The sequence below is a fragment of the Thermobia domestica genome, unplaced genomic scaffold (assembly GCF_964235325.1).
Source record: "Thermobia domestica unplaced genomic scaffold, izTheDome1.hap1.1 HAP1_SCAFFOLD_151, whole genome shotgun sequence".
NCBI classification, from domain to species: domain Eukaryota; kingdom Metazoa; phylum Arthropoda; class Insecta; order Zygentoma; family Lepismatidae; genus Thermobia; species Thermobia domestica.
The window spans coordinates 304,536-314,467 of NW_027655898.1; the positions used below are offsets into that span (position 1 = coordinate 304,536).

The window sequence follows — 9,932 nt, forward strand, 5'->3', positions numbered from 1 at the left end:
CTTCAAAGCAAAATTTACTTCATCAATTCCAGAATAAAAACTATGCTTTTGGACTAGATACTTGAAATTTCTAACCTAGATTAGTTTATCAAGACAATTTCCACCAACATTGCTTAAATAACGAATATAACGAAATAATAATGAACTATTTACTTCTGTCTACTAAAAACAAAATGTACATTTAAGGAATTTATTTCTGGTAAAATATGTGACTATTATAGTTCTTAGAATTAAAAACTTAAGTTACTTTCATTAATAATTATGAATAAAACAGCAACAGTATAATTAAACACAGATTTCCGTTATTACACCTCTTTCTACAAGTCGACCAATCTAAAATCGAAGAGATCGTTTTTCTGCTGGCTACCTCGGAATATCAAGATCAGTAACATGTAAGAATTAACAATATATCCTAATAACTAGTTGCCGTCAATACTCCCATTATAATACCAAAGAGCTGAAGCATTAAAATTTAATAGCTTCTTATTAAAATAATAGAATCTGCTTTAATTCCATAAGTTTAGTTATTTTAAATATCATTGACAAAACATTTCTATAATAGAAATCGAGGATGCGTGCAAAGAGAGTACCAGCTTTTATTTAATTTGAGATACCTTTGGTACGATTTTATTAATTTTCTTAAAGTGACTTCAAATTCAGAAATCTACCATTTTATGTTAACTACGATACTTTGAAGGCCAATTCAATGAACACCGCCAGTTTTCGGAAACAAATAAATACCATTTTTGTTGCATATTCTAATCAAATGCAGAGATAAATGAAGTAATTGGTTTATTTTATTTCTTTTCCATATGCAACAAAACGAACCTGTACTTGGTGACTACTGAAAGGCACAAAAGTCTAACCCAGTACAGGTAAAATATTCATTTCATCACATAATCTTTACACGTGGTGTAGACTTATATCAAAATATGGAAAACTTGTCATATACCAAGAAACCGGCATAATACTATAATGGTTTGGTTTCAGATTTCCCTTGCATTTTGTTTGCTGTTAACCTATTGCATTTTTAGATATTAGAAACTAACGTAAATTTTGTTTACAAAATTAAATATTTTCACGACAGTTTCTGGTATGGTGTTAGTTCAACTATGGTAAAGCTTCATTATTTATCGAAATTATCTTCTTCACTATTATATCTGGTTAATATGTTTTAAGTAGGAACCTGTTTTAGGTTTCTAACCGTCTTCATCTGAAATTTAATTCACTAGTAAAAAACACTATTATTGTTTCATTAATCGTTGAAACAGTTGTTTTAATTATTAAAGAAAATTTGAAAGATAATATGAATCTTTACTGTAAACTTTTATATGAGCGTAAGTAGTTTTTCTCTGTTAAAAGAAACTGCCATACTTTCTTGACATTTTAACTGCCAAAAATTCATTTTTTATTTTCTAATGTTCTCAAGTCAATTTTCTTTCCTAGCGCCTAATGTATAGCAACGTACGTAATTTTCTATTTAAAAAAATTCACAGAACAAAATCTAGATCAGCTACGATCTTAACTGGGTATCTGGAAAACTCTCAGGTAATATGAAATTGACTTATGCTTGTCTGGAATAGTTAGAACTTAAGTTTTCCTATTCAAATATCTTTAAATGATAAATAACATTTTGTGTTCTTAGGATGAAATTCATTTTAGACAATTGTTCCTACCTGAAAGTTACTCGTATTTACTTTGTGTTTTGTTTAAGTGATACATATTTGCTGAAGTTGTGATGTCTGTTTTTGACTCATGATGTAAAGATTAATGTGTTGTATTTAGCCGTCTCCTTGGGAACAATCATAATTTACACAACGAATGCCAAATGGTTTTCTACATATTGTTAATATTTTTGAATATTGCTAAATATATTGTTCAATATCTCGGGAGAGACATAAGTATCTCCCTTGTTGCTTATTGAATCACACTGTAACAAGAAAAAATTAACTTTTGCAATTAACGCTATAGCATTCTATTTCTTCAATGTGATGGGAAAAAAAACATGAAAACATTTGCAGTAACATATCAATCTTTGTTTTCCAGAAAGTGTCATCTAAATCTCAAATAACTCCGTTTATTCGAGAAACGAAAGATACTTCTTCTGGTTAGAGGTTTAAAATATTGAACCTAGTTTATTTCGATATTTCAAAAGACAAGAAACATAACGAATCACCAATGAGCTTTTCGCTATATAATCTATTCGGAGTAAAACTTTATGAAGGATTTGGAATAATACCAAATAATGTGACATTATTATAGTCTGCATCGTAACAAATTAAAGATCCTTTTCTTTGCTATCTACGAACAGAAGCAGGAAGTTATATTCTCAACTGACTTTGGTTACAAGATCTCTTTTTAATAAGTTGGAAATAGTTTGAAAACAAAAATTTCTTAATCCTAACGAAGACTAGTTTCAAAAGGTAAGCAACGCTTAAGACTACAAGAATGCTGGTAACAAGGTGCCATCAATATATGAACTCTGACATACACTCGTAAATTGATTTAAATAAATATTTTCTCTTATTATGTGAAATTCTCTTTGATCTACTTGAATAGGATTATTTATCCTTCATATTATTGGCATAAAGTTTAAGTAATAGAAAACATAGGTTTAATGGAAAGACGATACAGTATGAATTGAGAGTATCCATTTTAACAAGTTTGAGGTAAAACTGTATAAAAGTGTTAAAATACGTTTACTAATTAAGAAATCTGTAGCTTGGTTTGTGTAAAATACAATAATTTAATGTCTGTTTTTAGAAAGTGATACATTTTCGAAAGTAAAACCAACTTATTCCATACGAGAATGAAAAATGCAGGGATAAAAAGGTAGGTTTATTCCAATTGAATTGCATATTCTAAAGAAACGAATGTCATCTGAGATGGAATTTCGAATGAATAGTATATATGTATATGAATCATAATATCTTTATGTAATGAAATTATGAACAAATGTGATACCATTTTGCTAGCTTCTGAGGGAAAGCGTTTATTGAATCGAATGCGGAACACAATTTTGAAGCATTAAAGTTTTCCAGCATGTAAAAGTTTGTTCCTCGATTTAAGGTCCGAACATAACATTAGCTTAAGAAGTGTTATTAATTCAATAGTAAATAAAATTCTCTATTATCGGCATCGGTGGTTCAGTGGTAGAATGCTCGCCTGCCACGCGGGCGGCCCGGGTTCGATTCCCGGCCGATGCACTGAATTTTTAGCGGGGATTTAAATTTCGAATATCTTACCGATATATGGGTTTATGAATTCATTTCTGCTACGCTCTAAGTTACGCTTGGTTCAACACACTCAAATTGTCACCTTAAATCAATGGCCAAATTTATGTCCCTGATTAATTTTCCGTCTACAGCAAGCCATTGCAATTTTAGTTATACCTTTTGATAATATTTGAATTGATTTGCTTTTGAATAAAGTTTTTCCGTACAAGAGTTTCATAATAATTTCTTTAAAAATTAAATATCGATCTACATTTTGTGATTCCTTTTCACATGGGATAAGAATTTCCTGTAGTAGACGTTTAATATATTATTTGTATAGTAGAGATGTTTAGGTTTCAAATCTATTAAAATCCGTTTAAGATATAGTAACCTACGCTAAAAGTTTCAAACTTTTTCCTATATATTGCGTAATATTTTGGGATATGGACAAAAAATCATAGCTTGTTTTGAAATGAATATAAGCATTGTCAGCTTAAAATATGTGGACGATTAATTGTTGTTTATTACCCATCGTGGAACCAATATCGTGAACATGTTATGAAGATGAACTTTGTTAAAATTAATATACCAACTCATTGTGGTATTTAAGAATTTCCTTCAAAGCAAAATTTACTTCATCAATTCCAGAATAAAAACTATGCTTTTGGACTGGATACTTGAAATTTCCAACCTAGTTTAGTTTCTTCAAGACAATTTCCACCAACATTGCTTAAATAACGAATAAAACGAAATAATAATGAACTATTTACTTCTGTCTACTAAAAACAAAATGTACATTTAAGGAATTTATTTCTGGTAAAATATGTGACTATTATAGTTCTTAGAATTAAAAACTTAAGTTACTTTCATTAATAATTATGAATAAAACAGCAACAGTATAATTAAACACAGATTTCCGTTATTACACCTGTTTCTACAAGTCGACCAATCTAAAATCGAAGAGATCGTTTTTCTGCTGGCTACCTCGGAATATCAAGATCAGTAACATGTAAGAATTAACAATATATCCTAATAACTAGTTGCCGTTAATATTCGCATTATAATATCAAAGAGCTGAAGCATTAAAATTTAATAGTTTCTTCTTAAATTAATAGAATCTGGTTTAATTCCATAAGTTTAGTTATTTTAAATATCATTGACAAAACATTGCTATAATAGAAATCGAGGATGCGTGCACAGACAGTACCAGCTTTTATTGAATTTGAGATAGCTTTGGTACGATTTTTTAGTTTTTTTTAAAGTGACTTCAAATTCAGAAATCTGCCATTTTATGTTAACTACGATACTTTGAAGGCCAATTCAATGAACACCGCCAGTTTTCGGAAACAAATAAATACCATTCTTATTGCATATTCTAATCAAATGCAGAGATAAATGAAGTAATTGGTTTATTTTAATTCTTTTCCATATGCAACAAAACGAACCTGTACTTGGTGACTACTGAAAGGCACAAAAGTCTAACCCAGTACAGGTAAAATATTCATTTCATCACATAATCTTTACACGTGATGTAGACTTATATCAAAATATGGAAAACTTGTCATATACCAAGAAACCCGGCATAATACTATATTTGTTTGGTTTCAGATTTCTCTTGCATTTTGTTTCTTGTTAACCTATTGCATTTTTAGACATTAGAAACTAACGTAAATTTAGTTTACAAAATTAAATATTTTCACGAAAGTTTCTGGTATGGTGTTAGTTCAACTATGGTAAAGCTTCATTATTTATCGAAATTATCTTCTTCACTATTATATCTGGTTAATATGTTTTAAGTAGGAACCTGTTTTAGGTTTCTAACCGTCCTCATCTGAAATTTAATTCACTAGTAAAAAACACTATTATTGTTTCATTAATCTTTGAAACAGTTGTTTTAATTATTAAAGAAAATTTGAAAGATAATATGAATCTTTACTGTAAACTTTTATATGAGCGTAAGTAGTTTTTCTCTGTTAAAAGAAACTGCCATACTTTCTTGACATTTTAACTGCCAACAATTCATATTTTATTTTCTAACGTTCTCAAGTCAATTTTTTTTCCTAGCGCCTAATGTATAGCAACGTACGTAATTTTCTATTTAAAAAAAAAATCACAGAACAAAATCTAGATCAGCTACGATCTGAACTGGGTATCTGGAGAACTCTCAGGTAATATGAAATTGACTTATGCTTTTCTGGAATAGATAGAACCTGAGTTTTCCTATTCAAATATCTTTAAATGATAAATAACATTTTGTGTTCTTAGGATGAAATTCATTTTAGACAATTGTTCTTACCTGAAAGTTATTTACTTTGTGTTTTGTTTAAGTGATACATATTTGCTGAAGTTGTGATGTCTGTTTTTGACTCATGATGTAAAGATTAATGTGTTGTATTTAGCCGTCTCCTTGGGAACAATCATAATTTACACAACGAATGCCAAATGGTTCCCTACATATTGATAATGTTTTTGAATATTGCTAAATATATTATTCAATATCTCGAGAGAAACATAAGTATCTCCCTTGTTGCTTATTGAATCACACTGTAATAAGAAAAAAATTAACTTTTGCAATTAAAGCTATTGCATTCTATTTCTTCAATGTGATGTGAAAAAAAAACATGAAATCATTTGCAGTAACATATCAATCTTTGTTTTCCAGAAAGTGTCATCTAAATCTCAAATAACTCCGTTTATTCGAGAAACGAAAAATACTTCTTTTGGTTAGAGGTTTAAAATATTGAACCTAGTTTATTTCGATATTTCAAAAGACAAGAAACATAACGAATCACCAATGAGCTTTTCGCTATAATCTATTCGGAGTAAAACTTTATGAAGGATTTGGAATAATACCAAATAATGTGACATTATTATAGTCTGCATCGTAACAAATTAAAGATCCTTTTCTTTGCTATCTATGAACGGAAGCAGGAAATTATATTCTCAACTGACTTTGGTTACAAGATCTCTTTTGATAAGTTGGAAATAGTTTGAAAACAAAAATTTCTTAATCCTAACGAAGACTAGTTTCAAAAGGTAAGCAACGCTTAAGACTACAAGAATGCTGGTAACTAGGTGCCATCAATATATGAACTCTGACGTACACTCGTAAATTGATTTAAATAAATATTTTCTCTTATTATGTGAAATTCTCTTTGATCTACTTGAATAGGATTATTTATCCTTCATATTATTGGCATAAAGTTTAAGTAATAGAAAACATAGGTTTATTGGAAAGATGATACAGTGTGAATTGAGAGTATCCCTTTTAACAAGTTTGAGGTAAAACTGTATAAAAGTGTTAAAATACGTTTACTAATTAAGAAATCTGTAGCTTGGTTTGTGTAAAATACAATAATTTAATGTCTGTTTTTGAAAGTGATACATTTTCGAAAGTAAAACCAACTTATTCCATACGAGAATGAAAAATGCAGGGATAAAAAGGTAGGTTTATTCCAATTGAATTGCATATTCTAAAGAAACGAATGTCATCTGAGATGGAGTTTCGAATGAATAGTATATATGTATATGAATCATAATATCTTTATGTAATTAAATTATGAACAAATGTGATACCATTTTGCTAGCTTCTGAGGGAAAGCGTTTATTGAATCGAATGCGGAACACAATTTTGAAGCATTAAAGTTTTCCAGCATGTAAAAGTTTGTTCCTCGATTTTAATTCCGAACATAACATTAGCTTAAGAAGTGTTATTAATTCAATAGTAAATAAAATTCTCTTGTATTGGCATCGGTGGTTCAGTGGTGGGATTCTTTGACTGGCTGTCGCCGGGAGTAGACGTTGACAGTTAAGCTCCGGGAATAGTGATTGTATTTGCGAGCTTCGCCTTTCTTTGGACATTACTATAACTGAACAGGGTTTGCAAGTTTTGGTAGTGTGTTGTGGCTCCAGTGTTAGTGGTACCATGCAGGAACTTCGTAAGAATAGTGTAAAATTTGGTTTTGACAAAACCACACGCTCGATACGCCCTAGCCCGGCTGATTTACATGCCTGGTTATGTGTACATTTTTCCAACATATTTGAGGATATCCAAGCTTTACAGCTCCATAACGAAGAATATTGCATGTTTGTTCAATTCAATAATAGTGATAGTTACGAAAAGTTTATGTCTAAGGCTCCAGACAAATTATCTTTTACCCATTTTGATCAATCTGTCAGCGATGTGTATATTATGGACGCACAAGTTAATCTCACGAGAGTTAAAATTATGGACTTGCCATTCGATTTTCCTAATGAACAAGTGTCTCAGGTATTATGTAATTATGATGAAATTAAGAGTGTGGAGTATGAAGTCTGGAAAACTGTGTTTCCTACACGCCTTTATAATGGTAACCGAATTTTTTCGATGACGTTAAAAAAGCATATCCCTACTCGATTACATTTTGACACTATTAAAGGCAATGTCTCCTATCCAGGACAGTTACAAACTTGCCACGCTTGTGGATCACTCGATCACCTGATTTCCACGTGTAAACAGCGGCGACGTCCTGCCCGGTCCACGCGGCTGGAAGGAGACACCCCTGTAATGACAGATCTACGTCATGTTACAAAAACTACACGTCATGTACCCGAACGACCTGTGCCCTTGACATCCTCTGTTAATGCTACAAATTCCGACGCTACGTCCCAACAAGTGTCAACACTGCGGCCTACTTCAGAAACTGATTTCCCCCAATTGCCATCAAATGACTCATCCGCTACTATAGTACCAGCTAAGCAACCTTCAGTTCCCACTGATTTGGATGATGGGGTACCATGCCCCCCCGAGGCCCCCCCAGGCACACCACCCTCATCTCTCGCTTCATATGCGACAGTAGTACTTCATGATCCAGCGACAGGTCTTCCTTCTGCTAAGCATGGCACGACCCAGGATATAGTTCTTCGTCCAGCTGTGCCTTTGCCCGCTGACGTGTTTAATGATGATACAACCTGTTTTTCGCCTATATTATCAGTAAAACACGTGAAAAAACGTAAACCGAATACACGAGAAAGTGTGAGTGACCTCCAAACGCCTGACCTTGTGGAATAGCAACTGTGGTAAGACTTCACTGGTTACCTTGTTTCGTCTCGTCATCACGAGTTGTATGCTGTTCTGGTGTTTTGCTTTTTGCTTGTGTTACTTGCGTTATGTGGGAAAGCTTTGTCAATTTGGATTTTTCCTGCTTGTACATAGCAAAGATATTAATCTATTTCCGAGATGTTCTTGGTTTTGTGTTTACAATCCAGTGTTTTTTTGCGTGTGTATATGTGTGTGGGCAACACTATGTATGGTGTTTCGCAGAGTTACTCAGTGTGTGTGCTGTTCTGCGGACGAGGTACACTTACAGGTATGTGTCCTGGAGATTTTTACGGCCTTGTAAAGTACACATTTATCTCGTGGGTAAGGTTTTTGTGTTTTACCTAATGAACGCTGGGGTCAACTCCCGTTCGTATTTAACTTTAAACATTAATTCTATAAGCAGCATATCGAATAAACAGCTATTAGCGCACTTCATAGCGCTTCACGATGCTGATATTTATTGTTTGCAGGAGGTCAAGGATCCCGACCTATCCTTTGTGTCTAATTATACTGCTATTGTGAACATTGCGCCCCCATCATTGGGCACTGTTTTACTTGTGAAACGAGGCCTCCACGCTACTCATATACAACTATCCTCGTCAGGGCGGGCCATTCGATGTGTTATTGATGGTATATGTATTTTGGCTATCTACGGCCCCTCAGGGACAAATCAGCGTATGGCCAGCGAACGTTTTTATCACGAAGAAGTTGTTGACCTGCTACCTATTGCACGATATCCAATTTTGTTTCTTGGAGACATGAATTGTCACATGTATCCTCAAGATACGAGCGGTGAATATCACCCATCTCCAGCTTTTCATCGTTTTATTACACATTTGGGCTTAAAAGACATTTGGCTTCATTTTCATAAGAATCATACTTTTACTTTCAAATCAGCCCAAGTGGGGTCACGCTTGGACCGCTGCTATCTCCCGGCAAGCCTCCTAAGCAGAGTATTTGATATACAGCAATATGCGGCTTGCTTTACAGACCATACAGGTATTAAGCTGGTCTTACGCTTTCCGACGCAACTTCCCAAATTGTACGGTCGTTGTTATTGGAAATTAAACAATCAACTGTTAACCATCGACCACGTCCGGTGTTTATTTCATGCTAGTTGGACACGATGGCTACGAGCTCGTACGATCTATCCTAATATTAACATGTGGTGGTGTCGCTACATTAAACCCCAAATTCGAACTTTCTTTCAAGGCATGGGGAAATGACATCGCCAAAACTATCGCGAGATGCACGAATTCTTATACAGTGTCCTATGCGAACTGTGGAACCAACCAAATAGCGTTTACAATATGGCGGCGATCATGCGTGTTAAGCACCAATTGAAACAGCTGCAACATACTCAATCGCTAAGCGTTCACATTGACGACGGGACGGCAGATAGACTTGTTTCTGAACCTTCGTCTTTGTATCATTATGTTAAACGCCTAAATCGCCAACAACATCAGTTTATCTCTCATGTGTCCACTTCGGAAGGGCAACAGCTCACTATCAAAGACGCCTTGTACGAGCATTTTCAGGAATATTACACGTCATTGTACGCATTACCCGACGTTAACACAGTACCTCCCCCTTTCCTTACCAAGATCCCATCGTGCCTATCCGAACAAGACTGCACT

The 9,932-nt window shown here is 33.4% G+C and overlaps 1 non-coding gene across 1 annotated transcript; it reads left to right on the forward strand.

The window, feature by feature from the left end:
- Nucleotides 1–3,135: 3,135 nt before the first annotated feature.
- TRNAG-GCC (transfer RNA glycine (anticodon GCC)) lies at nt 3,136–3,206 on the forward strand. The gene has a single exon. It is a non-coding gene; the product is annotated as a tRNA-Gly (tRNA).
- Nucleotides 3,207–9,932: the final 6,726 nt, after the last annotated feature.